Raw genomic sequence first — 27,051 nt, forward strand, 5'->3', positions numbered from 1 at the left:
AACCCCCGCCCCTGCAGTGGCAGCCTCCCTACCTTAGGCCAAGAGGCCTGCATTTGGCTGCTGTCTCCTTGAGACAGGATGTCAGGCACTAGACTGCTTCCTGCTCCGCCCTGCCCAGAGGACCAGAGCCCTTAGACTGCTTCCTGCTCCACCCTGGCCAGATCCCCTAGATAGGAGCGAGGGGGCCTGGCCTCCCTCCGAGCCTGATGGGGAGGGACGGCCGCAACCTCCTGCACCTCTGGCGAGAGCCACCTCCAGCCCCATAGATTTAAATGGGAGTTAGGTGCCTAAATATCTTACAGCATCCGGGCCTAGGATTTCCAAATCTTTAGAATAGTAGGTAGAGAAAAAAATGGGAAAGTAGGAAAGATCTTGTGGCTCCAAAATGGCTTGAAGGATTCCCTTCCCTCCCCTTCCCATCAAGGAAAAAACCTGTGCTTTATAATGGAGACAGTGTTGGACCTGGTATTACACTGGCACAAATGGCACTAGTCACATACATTAATACACACAAGCTTGGCAAACTTCTGCAGTGCTCTGGTAAAATCAAACTGTTGACAGATGAATGAGGAAATGAAACAATGTGTGTTTTTCTTTCTTTCTTTACAAGGAGTTAGAAATACTAATTTTGGATTTCCCAACAGGGCTTTCTTCATAGTGCTGTTCTCTTCCCTGCCTGTATTTGCACAATTCTCCTGATTAAGATGAAAATCAATACAGTACTGTTCTGGGGTGGGGTTTGTTTTTAACATCTACAACTTGCATCTGTAGTAAGGTACAAATCTAGCCCTGGAGGCCAAGAATGGATCATTTTAGCTGTGTTTGTTATGGTGAAACAAGCCCACACCACATACAATCCATCTATGTCATTTATATAGCTCCTACCATCAAAGTGTGTGAGCACTGCATGCCACCCCCATGAGGTAGGGAACGAAGGCACACAGAGACCAAACGACAGAGGAAATCTGTGGCAGAAGGGGGTATTGTGTCCCCAAGACAATGCCCTAGCCACTGGTCCAGCCTTACTTTCATAATAATAAAGAACAAACCCTAAATGAAAGAGTCTCTAGTCCACTTGAATATAGTTTTAGCTTTAGGTGTTGGGATGTTACAACATCTGATCAGAGTCCACAATTCCCTCCTTCGAAAGGATTATTCCAGAGAAAAAAGTTGTTCTAGTGAAGTTAATGATGACTGTACATATCAGCAACTCCAGTGCAATAAATCCATACAAGCACCTTTTCACTAGCCAAAAGAAATAGATAAACTTGGGAAATTCAGGAAAACTCGCACACTGGAAAGTTTGGAAAGTCATCATTAAGGAGCACAAACTATATTCAACTCTGGGCTGTAGGCTAGCACACAGATGTACTCGGTAACCTAAATGTGATCTCTTGTCACGTTATTTTACTACAGAGGGACAAATATATATTCACCTTCCCTCCTCCCCCACCTCCAAGAAGAATGTTTGTTTCTGAACTTCTGTGCTTTTGGTGTCCAATTCATTTCAGGTTTTTTAATAAAGATTTCCCTCTCCCTCAGGCCTCTCCTACCAGTTTTGAAGCTGACATTCCTGTGGTTGGGCATTTTAGCTGGAGTGGCCCAAATCAGGCTTGTAATGGAAACTCAGTCACAACATTAACTGCAGAGTGGGTATTGTCATTCTACAATGTTACAGGAACAGAAATCTCAGGGTCTGAGCTTGTTGTTTTTACAAAGACAAAATTCACATTCACACTGATTTTTTTAAATTTACAGATCAAAGGGGAAGTAACATGTCAGGGTCTGCAAAGTGCTATTGCGATTTTAGGTCTGCTGAGCAGGCCCTGTTGGTAGATAGCGCCAGGGCCCTAATTTAGCACACATTCCTGTAATAAGGGTGTTCTCCCACCACTGGAGAAAAAGATATAGTATAAACTGTTCCCTTAGCCAGTCACAATTGAGACTTATTAGTGTAAGTTACAAAATAGCACTTGATCAGAATAATAATACCTAGCAGTTATACAGAGCATATAGGTCACAAGAGAGATATCATTATCCCCTTTCTGCATATGGGGAAACTGAAGCAGAGTGACAAAGTGTGGAGTAGAATGTGGGTCTGTTGGATCCCAGTCCAATGCTCTGTCCACTAGGGCACACTGCATCCCCAAAGACAGCAGAACGTACAGATGCCACAGTGAACTGGACAACCTTTTAACTCACCTACCAAAGTATTTGCTGTTTATCAAAGCTGGGAGCTGCAGAGTGGGGCTGCTGCTTTCCGGGAAGGGTGGGATTCCAGCTGTTCCAGGTTCTGCCTCTCCACTATGAGAAGGCACACTTTGTCTCTGGTCTCAGTGGCAATACCCTCCCAGGGCATATTGTTCCAGGACCCTGAAGGCAGAGAAGGCTCGTCTGGTGAGTGCACATTTGTAACGACACTACAGGGGTTAAAAGCAATTGTGTTTAATGTTTGATTTGCCCTGAACAATTGGGATGCATTCGCGACCAGTACAGCTACTGGAAAAGTCTGTTAGCGTGTCTGGGGATGGAGCGGGAATCCTCCAGGGACATCTCCAGGAAGCTCTCCTGGACTTACTCTGAAAGCCTTTGCAGAAGGTTTCTGGGGAGGGCTGCCTTATTTCGTCCTCCACGGTAGGACACTTTACCACGCCAAGCCAGTAGCAAGTGGTCTGGAATCATTGCAGCACAAAGCATGGCAGTGAATGGTCCTGGGTTTTGGTCGCATTCATGCAACATTCAGTCTTTATCTCTCTGAGTCAGCATCAGGAGGGTGATATCATTTATGGTCACGGGGTTGAAATAGGGGAATTTTTGTAAGGGAACAGTAATCCCCTCTGTTTGGTGATCCCCGACACATTAGACCCTGGTCATGCTGGGCTGTTTGCGCTTGGCTAAAGAGATCATCCCAGAGAATAGCCACGCAGGGGTGGAGGAGTATGCTGCACATTCACCCCAAAACTGCAGCCCCTCCATTTAAATGGCAAACCCAACCAGCATTGGTGGCTATGGGAAAGGAGGGCGCTGCAGTTTGAAACCATTCCCACATGTTATGACCATGGAAGAAGCCAACCCCATGTACCTTTGGTTTACCATGGCTGCCTGAAAACCGAATTCTGTTGCCCAGCCGTGTGTGATGTGTCACCATTCCAGCAGGTGCTCAATATAAAAGGCAAAATGCGACCTTGTACCTAAAACACATGTGCTGTCTGCTGTGAATTGATTGATTCACTGTGAAAGAGTCTCGCTTTTGTTCTCAGAAATGTATCTTCTTAAAATCTACTCTCTCTTTTTCCCCCCCTGCAGCTGCAAATGTTTCTATGCTCCCCGCATCAACTCCATCCCTGAGGTTATCGCAGATTAGAAGGTGAAAAAAACACACTTGGGATTACATGTTTTCAGAGCTCATGTAGTCCTCCCGCACTGATAGGGCACAGCTGAATGCATGGAGGCATTCAGTGACAGAGACCAGGAAAGTATACAGTGAGCGTGATCGGAACACGCAGGAGGAGATGCTGAGGCTAATGGGGGAGCAAACGGACATGATGAGGCGTCTGGTGGAGTTGCAGAAAAGGCAACTAGAGTACAGACCCCCGCTGCATCCATTGTGTAACTGCCTGCCCTCTTCGCCAAGTTCCATATCCTCCTCACCCAGACGCCCAAGAACGCGGGGAGGGGAAGGATCCAGGCACCCTGCCACTCAACTCCAGGGGATGGCCCAAGCAACAGAAGGCTGTCATTCAAACAGGTTTGATTTGTAGTGTGGCTACAATAAGCAATGTGGCCTTGTCATTTCCTCCTCCCCCACCCTGTTATAAAACCCCTTGTACACCCGGGCTACCTTTTACGAGTCAGCGTTATCAGTGATCTCAAGGTTTTTTTTAATAAATAAAGAATGAATGGATTCAGAACAATAGGGACTTTATTTCCTGTGCCAGCTGTGGTCGAAGGGGAGGAGGAGGATTGGCTTACAGGGAAGTACATTCACAAAAGGGGGCGGCTTTGCATCAAGGAAAAACACACACAACTGTCACACCATAGCCTGGTCAGTCATGAAACTGTTTTTCAAAGCCTCTCTGATGCGCAGCACACCTCGGTGTGCTCTTCTAATTACCCTGGTGTCTGGCTGTTCAAAATTGGCCGCCAGGCGATTTGCCTCAACCTCCCACCCCACCATAAAAGTCTCCCCCTTACTCTCACAGATATTATGGAGCACACAGCAAGCAGCAATAACAATGGGAATATTGCTTTCGCTGAGATCTAACCTACCCAGCAAACAGCACCAGCACCCTTTTAAACGTCCAAAGGCACATTCTACCACCATTCTGCACTTGCTCAGCCTATAGTTGAACTGCTCCTTACTGCTAACCAGGCTGCCTGTGTACGGCTTCATGAGCCATGGGAGCAAGGGGTAGGCTGGGTCCCCAAGGATAACTATTGGCATTTCAACATCCCCAACGGTAATTTTCTGGTCTGGAAAGTAAGTCCCTTCTTGCAGCTTTCCGAACAGCCCGGAGTTCCAAAAGATGTGAGTGTCATGCACCTTTCCCAACCATACCATGTTGATGTTGGTGAAACGGCCCTTGTGATCCACCAGTGCTTGCAACATCATTGAGAAGTACCCCTTGTGGTTTATGTACTGGCTGCCCTGGTGGTCCAATGCCAAGATAGGGATATGGGTTCCATCTATCGCCCTACCACAGTTAGGGAATCCCATTGCAGCAAAGCCATCCACTATGACCTGCACATTTCTCAGAGTCACTACCTTTGGTAGCAGCAGCTCAGTGATTGCTTTGGCTACTTGCATCACAGCAGCCCCCACAGTAGATTTGTCCACTCCAAATTGATTCCCGACTGACCGGTAGCTGTCTGGCATTACAAGCTTCCACAGGGCTATCGCCACTTGCTTCTCAACTGTGAGGGCAGCTCTCATCTTGGTATTCCTGCGCTTCAGGGCGGGGGAAAGCAACTCACAAAGTTCCATGAAAGTGGCCTTATGCATGCGAAAGTTTCACAGCCACTGGGAATCATCCCATACCTGCAACACTATGTGGTCCCACCAGTGTGTGCTTGTTTGCCGGGCCCAGAATCGGCATTCCCCTGTATCAACATGCCCCAATGCCACCATGATATCCCAATTGCCACATCTCGTGCTTTCAGGAACGTCTATATCCATGTCCTCCTCACAATCTTCCTCGTGCTGGCAGCTCCTAGCTAGCCTCTGCACATACTGCAGGAAAATGTGTAGGGTGACCAGCTGTCCCGATTTTATAGGGACAGTCCTGATTTTGGGGTCTTTTTCTTATATAGGCTCCTATTACCCTCCACCCTCTGTCCCGATTTTTCACACTTTCTGTCTGGTCACCCTAATAATGTGTGAGGTGTTTACAATGCTCACAAAAGCAGTGTGCAGCTGAGCGGGCTCCATGCTTGCCGTGCTATGGTGTCTGCATGGATAACCCAGGAAAAAAGGCGCGAAATGATTGTTTGCCGTTACTTTCAAGGAGGGAGGGAGAGGAGACTGACGACATGTACTCAAAACCACCCGCGACAATGTTTTTGCCCCATCAGCCATTGAGAGCTTAACCCAGAATTCCAGTGGGCAGTGGAGACTGTGGGATAGCTACCCACAGTGCACCACTCTGTGAGTTGATGCTAGCCATGGTATTGAGGACGCGCTCCGCCGACCTAATGCGCTTAGTGGAGACACGCATGATCAACTGTATAAAATCGCTTACTAAAGATTGACTTCTATAAAATCAACCTAATTTCGTAGTGTAGACATGCTCATAGGCGCTGATTCCGTGGGTGGTTTAGCACCCACCATCAACAAGCTCCTCCCCTCCCCTCCCAGCACCTCCTGCCCATTGCGGAGCAGCTGTTCTGTGGCATGCAGGAGGTGCTGTGGTGGGGGAGGGGAAGGAATGGGGACAGGGCATGCTTGGAGGATGGGGTGGAAGTGGCCACAAAGAGGCAGGTCAGTGGTGGAGCCGGGCCAGGAAAATGTGGGGTGGGGCCTTGGGGGAAGGGTGGAGTGGGGGCAGCATGGGGCCGGGGCGAGGAAGGGAAGAGGCAGGTTGGGGTGGAGGCTTGGGGGAAGGGGTTGAGTAGGGGCGGGGCCTGGGGCTGAGCGGTGGCTGAGCTCCCCTGGTGAAAGGAGGAAGTCGGCGCCTGTGCTTTGCTAATCCTGGGGCTTTTCCTCCTGCCTGTGGCTGCTCATGAGAAGATTTACGAAAGGTGTGAGCTGGCAAGAGCAATGAAAAGGCTTGGGCTGGATGGATACCGGGGCTACAGCCTGGGACACTGTCAGTCTGCTGCCTTGGTGGAGATGTCCATGTGATTCAGGGGACAGTGAGGGAAAGGGGATAAGTTGTCAGGTGCCCGGTTTTTGACTGGAAATTCCAGACAAAAGGGGGACCTGGCAGTGTCCATTCAGATGTACTAACTAGACACCAAAAGTCCGGTTACCACGGGGCCGGGGTGGGGGAAGGCACTGGGTCATTAACTTGCACCAGCCTCTGCTCAGTGAGGTTCACCTCCTATCTGCAGACAGATGGGTGGCAGGCTTTGAGTCAGACTGCAGCCCCTGTCCCAGCCCTGGAGAGCAGAGGAAGTCCAACTGGTGGGGGAGGGAGGATGAGACAATCCAGCGACAGGGAGGGGGGAGAGCAGCCAGCAATGGGTGGAGGGGGAGAGAGGAGTGAGTGGGAGGGAGGGCCTTGGGGGAAGAGGTTGGGCAGAGGCTGGGCCTCAGGAGTCCAGTTTTCAGCAATTAGAAAGTTGGCATCCCTACCCCAAAACACTGGTGTTTCCTTCAAAGATATAGGCCCCATGTGGTGTTCATATGACAATCAAAAGTTTTACATGTAGAATATTTTTTCTTACTATGCATATTTAATAAGGATTGTGAATCTGATCAGATTAAAAAGAAGCAAAACTGCCTGTGTATACTTTGTATTAAATCATGATTTGCATCATCTACAAACAGGTGATAGAGGGCCATTTAAATCCATATTTCTGTAAAATATCAACCTATGAGGAGTTTTTATGAGCAGAGAAAATACATCAATCTGTATGTGGTTATTTTTTTTTTAAACGGAATCTTCACAAGAGTGTACAGCAAGATAACGAGAGCAACTTTAACACAGGTGCCATGAACTATAATCCAGGTGACAAAAGCACTGATTTATGGGATTTTACAAATCAACAGCCACTCGTGGTGCAATATTAAAACTGAAGGCAGGTTTTGACCACAGTTGCCAACTTTCACGCGGTAAATAAGCCCCCCGATTTTCACAATAAGCCAAAAATCAAGCTAACCCCATTTCAAAACAAGGCCAAAACAAGCCAATCCCTAAGAACCCCAACTCTCTATGTGACTAGATCCCCCTGGTGTGCAGTCTGGGACTGTGGTGCACCCGTTGTGCACCCCTGACTCTCTTCTATCCTTTCCCCTGATTGCCCCTTGCCCCTGCTTGCCGGGAGCCAATCAAAAAAAAAAAAAGAAGCAACAAGCTACAACAAGCAACAAGGCAAAATCTAGCCAACAAGCAACTCACAAGCCAATTAAGCCAAAAACAAGCCCAATTTCTGTGTTTTTTTACAGGTTTGACATGTCTGGTTTTGACCCTAGTAGTCCTACATTGAAAAACCAACCCCTTATTCTACGGACAGAGCGGCGGGGTTGCAATGTGTGGGGATGTATGTGTGCTATAAAAGGGGGTTCCCAACGGATTTTGTAAAAAGGAATTGTGTTCCTTGTTTTTCAGACTTTCTTTATTAGGTTTCTTTAGAAAAAGCAAGTCCCTTTTCGAGAAGCACTTATTACTTACCAGTTACGTTGATTTGAGGACACTTAACTTTGTTCTCAGAGGATGAAATTCATCGCTGTGCGAAAGTCCAGCACAAATGCCAATTCCTGACTTTGCTTCGTTTTAAAAATAAGCATTTTAATGGTTGTAATTTAAAGAGACACAATCAACTTGAAATCTAGTCCATTTTAAGAAAGAATTAAAAGTAGTTTCAAGTGCTGCAATTACCCCTCATTCCCGCTACTAATTTTTGTATTTTTACAATCAGTATTCTTTTTTATGGACTTGTCTCCTCTGTTCCTATGAGAGATACCCACACAAAAAAACAGGAATCTGTCTGTCTGACTATACACAAAACCAGCAAGATGGCTTTTCACAAAGAGTAAATTATGGAGAGGGTTAGCACAGGAATTATGGTCTCACCTAAGACATATTTCATCCAAAGAGCTGTCAACGGCACCAAGTAAAGAAGATGCCAAACAATATTTTTCTCTTATTTCTTTAAATTTCTAGTGGTTTTTAGGTGCTACTGGTTGGTTTAAAATATTCAGACAAGCATGTGATATAGAAGGAGATGGTGTGGTATCCCTTTACAGTACTAGAAGACATTTACTTTGGAATAAGATCGTGATATAAAATACAGCAAAGAACGTCTAATAGAAACAGATAGAAACTATAAAGAGAGGAACATAGAAATTGCCATACTGGATCAGACAAGCGGTCCTTCTAGTCAAATACAATGTCTCCAATAGCAGTGGCCAGTACCACATACTTCAGAGGAAAGTGCAAGACACCTTACAGTAGTCGGTTACAGTATAACTAGCCCACAGACTGACAGCATTCTAAAGCTAGGACCAAATTGTGGAACTAACATGATGCTTGATACCATAACATTGTTCACTCTGCTTGTGTGTTATATCCCTTTCCCCCACCCTGGGTCTGTCTTTCCATTCAGATTGTAAACTCTTCAGAGCAAGGACATCTGGTATTCTATGCTTGTACAGTGCCTAACACCACTGGGCCCCATTCTCGGTTGGACTTTAGATGCTACCATAATCAACTTGATTAGTAAATAATAATAATAATCAATAAAATCTAATTTCTGTATCAATTTAGGATGACTGATTCAAAAAAACGAAGGGGAAAATGTTGATTTTTCTTCTCCCTCCTGTTACCACTATATTTCTTTTTTAGGGTTACTGACAACAGACATTACAGCGAGTGTAAATTGTGCAAAGAGAGTTGTTCGCGATCCCAATGGCATGGGTGCATGGTACGTTTAAAACTCTTACAACAACTAACAGTGACATACTTCCGTGTATACTTAGGGGGAGGCTAGTTAAAAGAGAGAGACTACAATCTTCTTTTGGATAAACTAGCTTGTATAAAAGCAATAAGAAGGTTGATAATATATTTGTGCTTATTTATTAACATATTTGAACTCAGAACTTGTAAACTAAGAGTTCACAGCACGATAAATTTATGTACATTCAGGATTCTCAGTTGAAGCTCTGATCAAGGTCATCTGGACCTTTAGAGCAGCAGTGGAGATAACACTCAGATCTTCCTCCTCCAAAAACTCCTACCACTTGGACTGAAAAAAACTATATTAGATGATAAAGGTATAGGGCTTATGACATAGTTTACCGGTTTTTATTCCATTCAGTATAGGGCAGTGTCACTGTGAATGGGATACTTTTCCATCTGCTCTAAACAACAGTCCAGGTGAAATGGGACCGGCTTCAGCTGCTGTCCACAGGACAATTAACCCCTTCCTGCCCAGGTTCAGCAGGGCACTTGTCCACAACATTGCAAGCACAGGTTTCAGAGTGGTTGCCGTGTTAGTCTGTATCAACAAAAACAACAAGGAGTCCTTATGGCACCTTAGAGACTAACAAATTTATTTGGGCATAAGCTTTAGCCCACAAACGCTTAGGCCCAAATAAATTTGTTAATCTCTAAGGCAGGGGTCGGCAACCTTTCAGAAGTGGTGTGCCGAGTCTTCATTCATTCACTCTAATTTAAGATTTTGCGTGCCAGTAATACATTTTAACGTTTTTAGAAGGTCTCTTTCTATAAGTCTATATTATATAACTAAACTATTGTATGTAAAGTAAACAAGGTTTTCAAAATGTTTAAGAAGCGTCATTTAAAATTAAATTAAAATGCTGATCTTACACCACCAGCCTGCTCAGCTCGCTGCCAGCCTGGGGTTCTGTTTACCTAGGCCGGCAGTGGGCTGAGTAGGGCCTGTGGCCGGGACCCCAGACCTGGGGGGGGGGGTTGTTTCAGGGGTCAGGGCAGAGGGCTGGGGGAAGGGGTTCAGGGCAGAAGGCTGGGGTGTGTGTGTCGGGGATTCAGGGATCAGGGCAGAGGGCTGGGGTGTGTGGGGGTGTAGGGCAGAAGGCTGGGTGTGTGAGGGGGTTCAAGGGTCAGGGCAGAGGGCTGGGGGTGTGTGGGGGGTGCAGGGCAGAAGCTGGGTGTGTGGGGGGTTCAAGGGTCAGGTCAGAGAGCTGGGAGCTGTGGGGGGTGCAGGGCAGAAGGCTGAGTGTGTGTGGGGGTTCAGGGCAGAGGGTTGGGGGGTGCAGGGCAGAAGGCTGGGTGTGTGTTGGGGTGGGGGTGGGGTTCAGGGCAGAGGGTTGGGGGGTGCAGGGCAGAAGGCTGAGTGTGTGTGTGGGGGTCAGGGCAGAGGGCTGGGGTGCTCGGCTCATGTGGGTGCTCCCAGCCCCCTGCCCTGAGCGGCTCATGGCAGGGGGCTGGAAGGGATATGCCCTGTTCCACCCCCTTCCCCCCAGGCTCCGTCCCTACCTCTCTCTGCGTCCTCTACGGAGCTGTGTGCACGCTGCCGCTCTTCCCCCTCCCCCTCGCTAGGGCCATCAGCTGATTGGCGCAGGGATGGAGAGGAGGAGGGGCAGGAAAGCACCACGCTGGGGGAAGAAGCGGGGAAGCTTGTCTGCCGCAGAACCAAGCTTCTGGCTTCTGCCCCCGCAGGGGAGAGCGGTGGGCGGGGGGGCTGAGTGGGGCTGGGGGCCAGGACCGCAGCAGGGAGCTGCGTGCCACTCAAAATTGGCTTGCGTGCCGTGTTTGGCACGCGTGCCGTAGGTTGCCGACCCCTGCTCTAAGGTATTACAAGCACACACACTCTTCTACTTAGAGAAATGTATTTGATCAGCATCTGAGGTTCCCAGGAATTCAAACACCAATGTGACAAATCCAGAACCATCAAGGAGTTCAAGATTATGGCTATGCTACACACCAGGACCACTTGATCCTTCATACAACAGTGGAGGGATAGCTCAGTGGTTTGAGCATTGGCCTGCTAAACCCACGGTTATAAATTCAATCCTTGAGGGGGCCATTTGGGGCAAAATCAGTACTTAGCCCTGCTAGTGAAGGCAGGGGGCTGGACTCGATGACCTTTCAGGGTCCCTTCCACTTCTATGAGATAGGTATATCTCCATATATTAACTTTTTCCAGAAGCTGTAGCTAAAAGGCAATTAGCAGTAGTTCTCCTTATTGGTGCAAATACACCAAATCTTCTGTGGCAGGAATAGCAGCTAGTAAGTGGGCCTTTTGAAAATCATTATGGCAATATTTTAGGAAGTGTTGGTAGACTTGAGATTTATTCAGGCATGATCCAGGATGCAGGATGCAGCTGGCCCATGCAGAGTAGGCAGGTGCTGTGCCAGAATTGGGCCAGTGGCAAATTACTTGTGATATTATTTTTGCTCTCTGCACAAATATTATCCACGTACATGCATTTAAAGTGGTTGGTATTTTTCTTGGGAGCCTTTTCGCTAATTTGTGAGTTTGCCATAATTAATTAACATGATTTTTAACTCACACAGGGTGGCATGGAAAAAGTACTGCAAAGGAAAAGATGTCTCCAAGTGGATCAGAGGTTGCAAGCTGTAAAGTGTTGGGGTTTATTTATCCCAGCTTGGTTCCCTTGCAAATTAGCAGGGATTCGCATAGAGCAAAATGTTCCCTCCACTTGTTTCCCTTTTACAATTAATCATGTTCAAAATAAAACAAACTCAAGAGAAAGGTTTAGTGCAACTGACTGGTGAAATGCAAATATTTTACTCCTTGCTGGTAAGACTGTGGATCTTTCCATGTGACCAGCTGTAGTAACTTATTTTGTGTTCTGCACAGTGTAAAAGATCTTTTATCAGCTCTATTATATATACACATCAAGATAAATCAAATCTGTTTTTCCTGTGAGATCCTGCTACTATTTTGTTCTGCTAATTATAGTAATATGTCATCTTGCTTGCGAGCTCACATTCATTACAATCAATAAAATTACTTACTTTGCACATCATTTTTGTGATTATTGGTTAATGTAGAAGAGAAACTGAATATGAGATTATGAACTTGGGCCCACTGAAATCAATGGAAGTTAGGAGCCTAAATACCTTTGAAGAGCTGGGCCTAGCACTATGAAATAAAGAGTATGAGAGAAGTGCATCATTAGGGAGTCCTAAATATTTTATCTCAACTATCATAGTTTGTAAACACATGGTGCGGAATTGTCATCTGTTATATATAATTACATTCCAAAACCACGAATTTGGGTTTAAAAAATCTGTTTAGGTTCTTACTCAAATACGCTGATGTCACTCATCACATCATTTACAACAACCCAAGCACTTAAGAGCAAAGAAATGAATAGTTAGAGACACTGGACCTCTTACACTGGTCGCATGACAAATACACACGCTGGTTCCAGTTTAACAAGGTATTGAAACACATGAGTCATCCATGGAAATCAGGGGAAGAGGAGAGGGACTCCCAGCACTCCTGCAAACCCCAGCTAGCAGATGCTCCCTTGGAGACTGTTACCAGCTGGCAGTGAGCTCTCCACTGTGTTGCCAGAATTCTGGTCAGAGTGTTGTGGTGGGACCCCACTGACCACGTGGTGGAACCCTCTGCCACTGTTAGGGCCTTGGGCTGGGACCTGGGCTGGGACCTGGTGGAGTAGGGTGGCCCAGGTCCCCCATCCCCTGCTGCCAACCCTACCCCTGGGGTGACAGCCTCCCCACCTTAGGACAAGAGGCCTGCGTTTGTCGGCTGTCTCCCTGAGCCAGGACATCAGGCGCTAGACTGCTTCCTGCTCCGCCCTGCCCAGAGGACCAGAACTCCTAGACTGCTGGCTGCTCTGCCCTGCCTAGAGGGTCAGATCCCCAAGATTGTTGGCTGCGCTGTGCTGCCCAAAGGGCCAGAGCCCCATGACTGCTGGACGAGCCACCCTGTGTGAGGGCCTGAGCCCTGGACTACTTGCTACCTGGCCCCTGCCTAGGTGACCAGGACAATGGAGACTGCTAATCCCCCTTTGAATCAGTCTTTCCAGAAACGCAGGAGCAAGGGGGCCTGCCCTCCCTCCGAGCCTAACAGGGAGGGACAGCCGCGACCTCCTACATCTCTGGTGAGAGCAACCGCCAGCTCCCATAGATTTAAATGGGAGTTAGGCGCCTAAATACCTTACAGGATCTGGCCCTAGGACTCCAAAGTCTTTAGGATGGTAGGTAGAGAAAAAAATGTGAAAATAGGGAAGTTCTTGTGGCTCCAAAAATGGCTTGAAGGATTCCCTCCCCCCGAACCATCAAGGAAAAACCTGTGAGTTATAATGGCATTAGTCACATATATTAATACACACAAGCTTGGCAAACTTCTGCAGTGCTCTGGTAAAATCAAACCATTGACAGATGAATGAGGAAATTAACAATGTATGTTTTCTTTTTCCCAACATGGCTTTCTTCATGGTGCTGTTAGCTTCCCTGCTTGTATTTGCACAATTGTCCTGATTAAGATGAAAATCAATACAGTACTGTTCTGGGATGGGTTTTGTTTTTAATATCTATCAATTGTATGTGTAGTAAGGTACACATCTAGCCTGAAGGCTAAGAATGAAGCATTTTAGCTGTGTTTGTTATGGAGAAACTGAATCCCATATCACATAACAATCCATCTATGGTATTTAAATGGCTCCCTACACAAAGTGTATGAACACTGCATACCACCTTCACGAGGTAGGGAACAAAAGATACCAAAAGCACACAGATACCAAATGACACAGGAAATCTGTGGCAGAATGGGGAATTGAAACCAGTCTTCCCAAGTCAATGCCCTAACCACTGGGCCAGCCTTACTTTCATAATAATAAAGAACAAACATTAAGGTGTGCAAAGTAGATTCAACTCTGGGCCTACAGGCTAGCACACAGATGTACTCAGTAACCTCAATGTGATCTCTTTTCACATTATTTTACTAGAGTCAGGGCCGGCTCTAAGTTTTTTGCTGCCCCAAGCAAAAAAATTTTTGGCTGCCCCCCACCCCAGCCCTGGGCTCTCCCCCTCCCCCCCCCCAACTGCACCCTCCTGCCGCCCCAGCCCTGGGTCACTGGTAACTCGCTCCCAGGGCGGGTCATTCAGCAGGAATTTTGGATGTGCACAGAACACAGACAGGATTGGTTCCCATATGGTTACAGAACTGCAGTAAAGTGGAACAATTTTCAGCTTGTGTGACTGGAGGATATCTGGATGCATATTATAAGACTGTCCTATATAAATGAGGAAAAGTTGAGGTGCCTTTATTATTCTTTTGTTCCATTCTTTGTTTCTATGGGGAACGCACTATCACGGTCTTCCTTTTAAACAAATAAAACTAAAACTTAAAAAAAAAAAAAAGCAAGCAATGGCTGTTGAAAATAGCAATTCCAGTCCTAATAACCACTGGGATGCATTTCTTGCTCAATTTATTCTACTTTTTCTACAGCAAGTTACAGTGGATCAGTATATTTGATTTCGGGGAAATGAAGTAACAGCTGCCCAAATTGAGCTTGAGCACTCCTGAATTTTGAGGGTGTTCAAATCTGGAAGGCAGGTGCTAGATTCCCTTTCTGAATATTAGCTATATCTGGAAAGGAAAAGTCAATTTCTGCTTCCATGGCTCAGAAGTGGAAATCCTCCTAAGTGCCTGGTACTGTATCTAAAGCTGCCCAGGTCCAGAGCCTCCCCTCCCTTACTTTTCATTTTAAATTCTAGTGGGATCCACATACCTCCCTTACTAGGCTTCAGATAGAGAGGTGCACCGTCCATTTAGTCCCCCCAATTCCTTCTTTGGGGGAGAGCCCAAGACTGGGGCAGCAGGAGGTGCGGGGGGGGGGGGGAGGGGAGAAGAGCCCAGGGCTGGGGGAGCAGGGGGAGTGCAGGTGGGGCCCAGAGCTGGGGCTGCAGGGGGTGTGGATGGAGGACAGCCCAGAGCTGGGGTGGCAGGAGGTGCGGATGGGGGCCAGAGCTGGGGCGGCAGGAGGTGCGGGTCGGGTGAGAACCCAGGGCTGGGGCAGCAGGGGGGTGCGGGTGGTGGGGGAGAGCCCAGGGCTGGGGAGGCAGGGGGTGCGGGGGGGGGGGGGGGGGAGAAAGCCCAGGACTGGGGCAGCAGGGGAGTGCAGGTGGGGGCCAGAGCTGAGGTAGCAGGGAGTGTGGGCGGGGGAGAGCCCAGGGCTGGGGCAGCAGGAGGGTGCAGGTGGGGGCTAGAGCTGGGGCAGCAGGGGATGCGGGGCGGGGGAAGAGCCCAGGGCTGGGGCAGCAGGGGAGTGCAGGTGGGGGCCAGAGCTGGGGCAGCAGGGGGTGTGGGCGGGGGAGAGTCCAGGGCTGGGCCAATACAGGGGTGCAGGGGGGGGAGCGGCAAAAAACCTAGAGCTGGCTCTGTTCCTACCATTCACAGCAAGCTGCAGATTTCAGTACCATATTCCTTCCCCCACCCTTTCCTGTTGCTAGTGGCCAAGGGAATGCTGGGAAATGTAGTTCTTTCCCTGCTCCAGGGCTGGCTCTATAGGCAGGGAGCTAACCAAGGAACTACAGCTCCCAGGGCCCCCTGTTGGTTCTCAGCTCCCATGCTGGATTCTTGCGCCCTTTGCAAATCTGCCGCCCCAAGCAACTGCTTGCTTTGCTGGTGCCTAGAGCCGGCCCTGACTAGAGTGACAAATATAAATATACACCCCAAGAAGGTTTGTTTCTGAACTCCTGCACTTAGGGCATGGGTGGGCAAACTTTTTGGCCCGAGGGCCACATCTGGGTATGGAAATTGTATGGTGGGCCATAAAAACAACAAGGAGTCTGGTGGCACCTTAAAGACTAACAGATTTATTTGGGCATAAGCTTTTGTGTGTAAAAAACCTCACTTCTTCAGATGCTTATTCAAATGCACAGGACTCCTTGTTGTTTTTGTGGATTCAGACTAACACGACTACCCCCTGATACTTGACACTATGGTGGGCCATGAATACTCACAGGGCTCTGACTGGGGGTGCAGGCTCTGGGATGGGGCTGGGGATGAGGGGTTGGAGGGGCAGGAGGGGACTCTGGGCTTGGACCAAGGGGTTCGGAGGGGGGCAGGGGGATCAGGGCTGGGGCATGGGGTTGGAGCACGGGAGGGGTTCAGGGAGGCGGGCTTCAGGCGGCGCTTACCTCAAGTAGTTCCCAGAAACAGCGGCATGTCCTCCCTCCGGCTCCTATGCGGAGGTGTGGCCAAGCGGCTCTGCACGCTGCCCTGTCCGCAGGTGCCGCCTTGTCCAGAGGTGCCACCCCTGCCGTTCCCATTGGCTGTGGTTCCTGGCCAATGGGAGCTGCGGGGGCAGCGCTTGAGGCGGGGGCAGCGTGTGGAGCCCTCTGGCTGCCCCTACGCACAGGGGCGGCCCGTCCATATAGGCGAATTAGGTGGTTGCCTAGGGTGCCAAGTTAAATGGGGCACCAAATTCGAGGGAAAAAAATCTAATAAAAAAAATGAAAAAAAGGGAAAGAATACAAATAAAATAATGAATATGTCATTATTTCAATTCCTGTGTGTGTACGGGAGGGAATATGAATGATAATTCAATTCTCTACATTTCTGATAATTTATTCATATGTAAAATGTTTTATTTACTGCAAAAATAAATAATATTTTAGCAATTTTTTTTTCAATTTGTGACGTAGGGTCAAGATGACCCATTCCACAATTTTGATAAGCAATAACTTATAATAGCCACAATGAAACACATCCGCCAGCGGCAAGAGCTGCAATGCTAGTGACACCTAACTCAAATATACATCAAGGTCGCTGTGACAGGTTGGATCACAAAACCCCCCTGGGAGCTGCCACCTGATGTGCCAAGACTACTTCCGCCCCTGCTTTCCTGCCCTGGCAGCTTAGAACTTCAGTGCCCTGCCTGGTTTGAGCCAGACCCGCTAGCCTGCTGCAAACCCAGACCCAGGGTCAGGGGTGGCAGGTTTGTAGACATTTTGGTGGTGCCCAGAACCCGCCCCCGCCCAAACTCCGCCCCCCCAAACTCCGCCCCCCACCTGCCCAAGGCTCTGGGAGGGAGTTTGGGTGGGGGAGGAGGTCTGGGGTGCAGGCCCTAGGCTGGGGCAGGGGATTGGGGTGCAGGGTGCAGGCTCTGGGAGGGAGTTTGGGGATGGGAGGGGTGCAGAGGGAGGGGGTGCAGGGGTGAGGTGTGTGGGGTGAGGGGTGTGGCTGCAGATGAGGGGTTTGGGGTGTGGGAGGGGCTCAGGGCTCGGGCAGAGGGTTGGGGTGCAGGGGGATGAGGGCTCTAGCTGGGACTGGGGATAAGGTGTTTGGTGTGTGGGAGGGGCTCAGGGCGCAGGCAGAGGGTTAGGGTGTGGGAGATGAGGGCTCTGGCTGGGACTGGAGATAAGGTGTTTGCGGTGCTGGAGGGGCTCGGGCAGAGAGTTGGGGTGTGGGGGGTGAGGGCTCTGGCTGGGACTGGAGATAAGGTGTTTGGGGTGCTGGAGGGGCTCGGGCAGAGAGTTGGGGTGTGGGGGGTGAGGGCTCTGGCTGGGACTGGGGATAAGGTGTTTGGGGTGCTGGAGGGGCTCAGGGCTCGGGCAGAGGGTTGAGGGTGTGGTGCGGGGGTGAAAGCTGTGACTGGGGGTGTGGGCTCTGGGGTGGGGCAGGGCTGGGGATGAGTTTGGGTTCCAAGTAGTAACAGAACAAAGTGAATTACCAAGCAAAATAAAATAAAACACACAAATCTAAGCCTAATACAGTAATACAACTGAGTACAGATAAAATCTCACCCTGAAAGATGTTTCAATAAGTCTCTTTCATAGACTGGATGCCTTCCTAGTCTGGGCACAATCCTTTCCCCTGGTACAGCCCTTATTCCAGTTCAGGTGGTAGCTAGGGGATTCCTCATGATGGCTCTCCCTTTTCTCTGTTCCACCCACTTATATATCTTTTGCATAAGGTGGGAATCCTTTGTCCCTCTGGGTTCCCACCCCCACTCCTTCTCAATGGAAAAGCACCAGGTTAAAGATGGATTCCAGTTTAGGTGACATGATCACATGTCACTGTAAGACTTCATTACCCACTTGCCAGCACACACGTATACAGGTAAAACAGAGCCATCTGCAATCAATTGTCCTGGTTAATGGGAGTCATCAAGATTCCAAACCACCATTAATGGCCCACACTTTGCATAATTACAATAGGCCCTCAGAGTTATATTTCATATTTCTAGTTTCAGATACAAGAGTGGTACACTTATACAAATAGGATGATCACACTCAGTAGATTATAAGCTTTGTAATGATACCTTACAAGAGACCTTTTGCATGAAGCATATTCCAGTTACATTAGCATATTTTCATAAAATCATATAGAGTGCAAGATCACAGTCGCATAGCCGGAAATTCATGTAGAGCGGCGATATCGTGAGTTGATACATGTCAAACGGTCATTTTAACACACGTCGCAGGTAGATGGTTAAGAATCAAGCGAATACTTTGGAAAATTGTGTTTCTTGGTGCCAAAGAATAAAGAATAACGTCTTTCAGCATTATAAATCCAAAATATGAGTATCTTTAAGCGTTATTAAACCTTAGCGTTATTATCGGACTGTATAATTATGAACTTTTCTTTGTTATAACTGGTTCACATGTAATAAATAAGGTCCATAAAAGAAAAGTAACAGCGTTAACGCTTAATAGACTACAAAAGTGATGACGTCACACTCCAAGCGGGTAACCGTGAGGAAGGGGATTACTTTCTAAACAACCGGTGTCGGGTTATAACGTTGAAAAAGGTCATTTTGTTTCCATGTAAACGCTGTAACTAACAGTTTTAATAGGTAAGTGATTGTATGTTACTAATCATTGAACTTTTAAGCAGTGAAAAGATGTGTTGGGATAGCTGCAATGTGGTTTAAATCACCAACGATGTGGTGTGTCAGCCATCCTTAACACTATAATGCTTGCAGTCGGGAGCATAGTACATAACAATATTCAAATGCCCCATGGCAGAAAGAGGAAAAAGAAAACCCTCAGGAGGTGAGTATCGTAAACGAAAGGCTGAGAAGGAAAAGGACCAAGCAAAACAGCAGGGATCCTTCCTGAAATATCTTCTCTTTAATCCAAATAAAGATGGAAGCAGTTCACAGCATCCAGATGAAGGAATTTTACTTGGAGGGGAGGTTAGCTCACATCTGCATGGAAGCAGTTTGTAACATCAAGATGAAGGTATATTACTTCGAGATGAGGGTAGCTCACATCCACAAAAAAGCAGTTTGGAAACTCAAAAGATAATGGAAACTTACTTCTAGATGAAGGCAGCTCACAGCATCAGACTGATATGGAAGTGGAGAAAATTTATTCACCTTCAGAAACACATGAAATTGAAGTAAATGAAGTAGAAAGAAAAAAGGATGTGGAAGTTACAAACAAGTTACAGTATGGGGACCCAGCTTCATTGCACAGATGTGATGACAGTGTGTTGCAATTCTTGTGGAACATGGACCCAAACAAGTTCATGAATTTCCCTTCCCTAAGGATGGAAATAAAAGAAAATTCTCTGCTCAGCATTACAAGAGGAAACTCATTAATGGGGAAGAAATTCATCGAAACTGGTTACAGTATTCAGTGTCGAAGGACTCTGTGTTTTGCTTTTGCTGCAAGTTGTTTAGAAATCAAGCAATTGGTATATCACTTACTGAAAATGGTTCAAAGGACTGGAAAAACATATCTTCAATTCTCTCTTCACATGAAAGAAGTACAGAACATTTGGAATGTTTTCAAAATTGGAAAGAACTTGAATTACGATTGAAAAAAGGAAAAACTATCGATGAAGAAAATGTATGTGTGATCAAGTAAAAAGAAGAATATTGGCAACAAATATTAGAGCATCTGATTGCTTTAGTGAGAGTTCTCAGTGGGCATAATTTAGCATTCCATAGCCATGGTAGAAATGAAAAATTTCCAGGAAATGGAAACTTTTTAAAATTTGTTGAATACCTAGCTTTGTTTGATCCAGTCATGAAGGAGCATCTACGTAAAATAACTGATCATGAAAGACAGGTTCATTACTTAGGAAAAAATATGCAAAATGAACTGATTCAAATCCTAGAAAATGCCATTAAAAAGAAAATTGTAGAAGCTGCCCATTCTGCAAAATACTTTTCAATAATACTGGACTGTACACCAGATGTGAGTCATGTTGAACAAATGACGATGTTCATTCGTTTTGTAGATATGGAAAAGTCTGCATATGAAGATAATGTTGAAGTGCTCATAAAGGAACACGTTTTGGGTTTCGTACCACTGAAGGAGATGACTGGAGCATTTATGACTGAAACTATTCTACAAGAGCTTGAAACAATGTCATTATCTGTTGAAAACTTACGTGGCCAAGGCTATGATAATGGGAATAATATGAAGGGTAAAGACAATGGTGTGCAAAGGAGAATGATGGAAATCAATCCTAGGGCCTTTTTCGTTCCTTGCAGTGCACATTCTCTGAATTTGGTTGTCAATGATGCTGCTAGATGCTGTTTGGAGGCAAGTAGTTTCTTTGACCTGGTGCAATGTGTTTATGTGTTTTTCTCAGGCTCAACACACCGTTGGGAGATTCTGACTTGCCATGTGAATTCCCCAACTGTGAAACCACTTAGTCAGACAAGATGGGAGAGTTGCATTGATGCTTTGAAGCCTCTTCGCTATGAACTTGGAAACATTTATGATGTCCTAATTGAAATTTCTGATGATACTACCTTTACTGGATCATCTGGCAATACGGCACGTTCAGATGCAGAAGCTCTTGCAAATGACCTTTCCAAGTTCAAATTTGTGACTTCACTCATTTTGTGGTATAATATCCTTTTCGAGATTAGCCTAATTAGTAGCAGCTTCAGGAAAAGAACTTGAACATACATTCTGCTATTCAAAAACTGCAGCAAACTAAAAATATTCTTGAGGAATTCAGAAGTGATGAAGAGTTCGAAAGAACTCTGTTAGATTCTCTCGAGCTTGCTGAAAAAATAGATTTTCTGACAGAATTTGAACCACAGCCAGTTTGCATTCGGCAAAAGAAACAGCAGTTTTCGTTGAAGGACGAGACACACCCATTCAGAACCGAAAACAAAGGTTCAAAGTAAATTTCTACTTTGCAGTCCTTGATACTGCTGTTCACTTGGTTGACAAAAGATTTCAACAGCAGCTAGAGTCAGTATTTGGCTTTCTGTATGATATCCACAGCTTGCAAAAGAAAACAGCAAAACAGATAAGAGAATTTTGTATAAAACTGGAGTCGGCATTGACTCATGAAAATTCAAAAGGCATTGATGCTACAGATTTGTGTAGTGAACTTCAGGCTTTTTCAAGATGACTTAAGAAACATTCCACTCCTGAAGAAGTACTGAAGTTTGTTTGTGAAAATAAACTCACAGACAGTTTTCCAAACATTTTTATAGCTCTACGCATTCTTTTAACTTTGCCAGTTTCCGTAGCTAGTGGGGAACATAGCTTCTCAAAGTTAAGATTGATAAAAACATATCTGTGTTCAACAATGGTGCAAGAGAGACTTGTTGGGCTTGCCACAACGTCAATAGAGCAGGGGTCGGCAACCTTTCAGAAGTGGTGTGCCGAGTCTTCATTTATTCACTCTAATTTAAGGTTTCGCGTGCCAGTAATACATTTTAATGTTTTTAGAAGGTCTCTCTCTAGAAGTCTATATTATATAACTAAACTATTGTATGTAAAGTAAACAAGGTTTTTAAAATGTTTAAGAAGCTTCATTTAAAATTAAATTAAAATGCAGATCTTATCAGTTTAGTGCAGTGGTTCTTACCCTGGGGTGCACGCACCCCCTGGGGTTGCAAGATGCCCTTTCTGGGGGTGCGAGACATGCAAGATTTTTTTAGAAGGTAAATCATTGAAAACACAAATTAAGCACAGGCACATATGTACAACTACTTTGTTTCATCAAACCTATGTATTTATTAACATTATACATTTTTTTAACTATTACTGTAATATACAAACAAAGTTTTTAAATTTTCAAGTTTTTAAGCTAATTGTAGTGTAATTTTTGATAAGGGGTGCGAGAACATATTTTGAGAACTCCAGACCATCAGCGGGCTGAGCGGGGCTGAGTGTAGTGTATTAAATTGCTCCCCATAGGAATATGCTACTTACCGTGTACTACTTAGGGCTGCCAGTCCTGATGCTCTGAGCAGCATGGTAAGGGGACAGGGAACAGGGGTGGTTGGATAGGCATGGGAGTCCCGGGGGGCCTGTCAGGGGTCAGGGGTGTGGATAGGGGTCAGGGCAGTCAGGGAACAGGGAGCAGGGGGGCTTGGATCGGGGGGTGGGGTTCCGGGGGGGCGGATGGGGTGGGGGGTCCCGGGAGGGGGTGGTCAGGAGACAAGGAGCGGGGGGGGGTGGATGGGTGGAGGGTTCTGAGGGGGTCAGTCAGGGGGTGGGAGGTTCCAGAAGGGGGTGGTCAGGGGACAAGGAGTGGGGGGGGGGTTGGATGGGGGCGGGTTCTGAGGAGGGCAGTCAGGGGGAGGGGGGTCCCGGGAGGGGGTGGTTAGGGGACAAGGAGCAGGGGGGTTGGATGGGTGGGGGGTTTTGAAGGGGCAGTCAGGGGGCAGGGGGTCCCGGGAGGGGGTGGTCAGAGGACAAGGAGCAGGGGGGCTTGGATGGGTGAGGGGTTCTGAGGGGGGCAGTCAGGGGGCAGGAAGTGGGAGGGGGCGGATAGGGGGCGGGCTATTTGGGGAGGCACAGCCTTCCCTACCCGGGTGTAGTGTATTAAATTTCTCCCCGTAGGAATATGCTCCTTACGGTGTACTACTTGCAGCTGCCAGTTCTGGTGCTCCACGAGTAGCACATTCCTACGGGGAGAAATTTAATACACTACACCTGTGGACAGAACCCCAGACCGGCGGCAGGCTCCTGCTCAGCCCGCTGCTGGCCTGGGGTTCTGTTCACCCAGGCCGGCAGCGGGCTGAGCGGGGGTGGCGGCCGGGACCCCGGCCAGCGTGCCAGTAAAAATCAGCTCGCGTGCCGCCTTTGGCATGCGTGCCGCAGGTTGCCGACCCCTACAATAGAGTATGAAATAGCTGGAAAACTGGATCTAAAAGAACTAGTGACTGAATTTTCAAAACTTAAAGCAAGAAAAGTCATGTTTTAAGAGCACAGAGTGTTTTTTATTTGGAGTGTTTTGTAAATACAGGTTAAAGTTCATTGAAGAGTTTTCTTATTTCTTTCTATATTGGAGGTGGTGGTAATGGCAGTTAAAGCAGGATAGCGTAATGGATGATTTTGGATTTGTAATAATAAAAATTATAATTAACATTTTTAATGCCTTTGTATTTGAAATCGGACTAAAATATCATCTAGCTGTCGTGTACAAATCTATTCTGAAAATTTCGTGTCTCTATTTTATCTGATCTCAGAAACATTGGTTGGACAGACGGACGGACAGACAAACCAACCGAATAATTAAGCCTCTGTTTAAAAAAAAAAATGCTTAAAAAACACCAGGGTAATTAGAAGAGCACACCGAGGTGTGCTGCGCATCAGAGAGGCTTTGAAAAACAGTTTCATGACTGACCAGGCTATGGTGTGACAGTTGTGTGTGTTTTTCCTTGATGCAAAGCCGCCCCCTTTTGTGAATGTACTTCCCTGTAAGCCAATCCTCCTCCCCCCCTTCGACCACAGCTGGCACAGGAAATAAAGTCCCTATTGTTCTGAATCCATTCATTCTTTATTTATTAAAAAAACCTTGAGATCACTGATAACGCTGACTCGTAAAAGGTAGCCCGGGTGTACAAGGGGTTTTATAACAGGGTGGGGGAGGAGGAAATGACAAGGCCACATTGCTTATTGTAGCCACACTACAAATCAAACCTGTTTGAATGACAGCCTTCTGTTGCTTGGGCCATCCCCTGGAGTTGAGTGGCAGGGTGCCTGGATCCTTCCCCTCCCCGCATTCTTGGGCATCTGGGTGAGGAGGATATGGAACTTGGCGAAGAGGGCAGGCAGTTACACAATGGATGCAGCGGGGGTCTGTACTCTAGTTGCCTTTTCTGCAACTCCACCAGACGCCTCATCATGTCCGTTTGCTCCCCCATTAGCCTCAGCATCTCCTCCTGCGTGTTCCGATCACGCTCACTGTATACTTTCCTGGTCTCTGTCACTGAATGCCTCCATGCATTCAGCTGTGCCCTATCAGTGCGGGAGGACTGCATGAGCTCTGAAAACATGTAATCCCAAGTGTGTTTTTTTCACCTTCTAATCTGCGATAACCTCAGGGATGGAGTTGATGCGGGGAGCATAGAAACATTTGCAGCTGCAGGGGGGAAAAAAGAGAGAGTAGATTTTAAGAAGATACATTTCTGAGAACAAAAGCGAGACTCTTTCACAGTGAATCAATCAATTCACAGCAGACAGCACATGTGTTTTAGGTACAAGGTCGCATTTTGCCTTTTATATTGAGCACCTGCTGGTATGGTGACACATCACACACGGCTGGGCAACAGAATTCGGTTTTCAGGCAGCCATGGTAAACCAAAGGTACATGGGGTTGGCTTCTTCCATGGTCATAACATGTGGGAATGGTTTCAAACTGCAGCGCCCTCCTTTCCCATAGCCACCAATGCTGGTTGGGTTTGCCATTTAAATGGAGGGGCTGCAGTTTTGGGGTGAATGTGCAGCACACTCCTCCACCCCTGCGTGGCTGTTCTCTGGGATGATCTCTTTAGCCAAGCGCAAACAGCCCAGCATGACCAGGGTCTAATGTGTCGGGGATCACCAAACAGAGGGGATTACTGTTCCCTTACAAAAATTCCCCTATTTCAACCCCGTGACCATAAATGATATCACCCTCCTGATGCTGACTCAGAAAGATAAAGACTGAATGTTGCATGAATGCGACCAAAACCCAGGACCATTCACTGCCATGCTTTCTGCTGCAATGATTACAGACCACTTGCTACTGGCTTGGCGTGGTAAAGTGTCCTACCGTGGAGGACGAAATAAGGCAGCCCTCTCCAGATACCTTCTGCAAAGGCTTTCAGAGTAAGTCCAGGAGAGCTTCCTGGAGGATTCCCGCTCCATCCCCAGACACGCTAACAGACTTTTCCAGTAGCTGTACTGGCCGCGAATGCATCCCAGTTGTTCAGGGCAAATCAAACATTAAACACAATTGCTTTTAACCCCTGTAGTGTCGTTACAAATGTGCACTCACCAGACGAGCCTTCTCTGCCTTCAGGGTCCTGGAACAATATGTCCTGGGAGGGTATTGCCACTGAGACCAGAGACAAAGTGTGCCTTCTCATAGTGGAGAGGCAGAACCTGGAACAGCTGGAATCCCACCCTTCCCGGAAAGCAGCAGCCCCACTCTGCAGCTCCCAGCTTTGATAAACAGCAAATACTTTGGTAGGTGAGTTAAAAGGTTGTCCAGTTCACTGTGGCATCTGTACGTTCTGCTGTCTTTGGGGATGCAGTGTGCCCTAGTGGACAGAGCATTGGACTGGGATCCAACAGACCCACATTCTACTCCACACTTTGTCACTCCGCTTCAGTTTCCCCATATGCAGAAAGGGGATAATGATATCTCTCTTGTGACCTATATGCTCTGTATAACTGCTAGGTATTATTATTCTGATCAAGTGCTATTTTGTAACTTACACTAATAAGTCTCAATCGTGACTGGCTAAGGGAACAGTTTATACTATATCTTTTTCTCCAGTGGTGGGAGAACACCCTTATTACAGGAATGTGTGCTAAATTAGGGCCCTGGCGCTATCTACCAACAGGGCCTGCTCAGCAGACCTAAAATCGCAATAGCACTTTGCAGACCCTGACATGTTACTTCCCCTTTGATCTGTAAATTTAAAAAAATCAGTGTGAATGTGAATTTTGTCTTTGTAAAAACAACAAGCTCAGACCCTGAGATTTCTGTTCCTGTAACATTGTAGAATGACAATACCCACTCTGCAGTTAATGTTGTGACTGAGTTTCCATTACAAGCCTGATTTGGGCCACTCCAGCTAAAATGCCCAATCACAGGAATGTCAGCTTCAAAACTGGTAGGAGAGGCCTGAGGGAGAGGGAAATCTTTACTAAAAAACCTGAAATGAATTGGACACCAAAAGCACAGAAGTTCAGAAACAAACATTCTTCTTGGAGGTGGGGGAGGAGGGAAGGTGAATATATATTTGTCCCTCTGTAGTAAAATAACGTGACAAGAGATCACATTTAGGTTACCGAGTACATCTGTGTGCTAGCCTACAGCCCAGAGTTGAATATAGTTTGTGCTCCTTAATGATGACTTTCCAAACTTTCCAGTGTGCGAGTTTCCCTGAATTTCCCGAGTTTATCTATTTCTTTTGGCTAGTGAAAAGGTGCTTGTATGGATTTATTGCACTGGAGTTGCTGATATGTACAGTCATCATTAACTTTTTAGAACAACTTTTTTCCCTGGAATAATCCTTTCGAAGGAGGGAATTGTGGACTCTGATCAGATGTTGTAACATCCCAACACCTAAAGCTAAAACTATATTCAAGTGGACTAGAGACTCTTTCATTTAGGGTTTGTTCTTTATTATTATGAAAGTAAGGCTGGACCAGTGGCTAGGGCATTGTCTTGGGGACACAATACCCCCTTCTGCCACAGATTTCCTCTGTCGTTTGGTCTCTGTGTGCCTTCGTTCCCTACCTCATGGGGGTGGCATGCAGTGCTCACACACTTTGATGGTAGGAGCTATATAAATGACATAGATGGATTGTATGTGGTGTGGGCTTGTTTCACCATAACAAACACAGCTAAAATGATCCATTCTTGGCCTCCAGGGCTAGATTTGTACCTTACTACAGATGCAAGTTGTAGATGTTAAAAACAAACCCCACCCCAGAACAGTACTGTATTGATTTTCATCTTAATCAGGAGAATTGTGCAAAT

The 27,051-nt window shown here is 46.8% G+C and overlaps 1 pseudogene; it reads left to right on the forward strand.

Moving 5' to 3' along the window:
* The first annotated feature begins 5,661 nt into the window (after nt 1–5,661).
* Nucleotides 5,662–11,727, forward strand: LOC135877393 (lysozyme C-like; annotated as a pseudogene).
* Nucleotides 11,728–27,051: the final 15,324 nt, after the last annotated feature.

The sequence above is a fragment of the Emys orbicularis genome, chromosome 1 (assembly GCF_028017835.1).
Source record: "Emys orbicularis isolate rEmyOrb1 chromosome 1, rEmyOrb1.hap1, whole genome shotgun sequence".
NCBI classification, from domain to species: Eukaryota; Metazoa; Chordata; order Testudines; family Emydidae; genus Emys; species Emys orbicularis.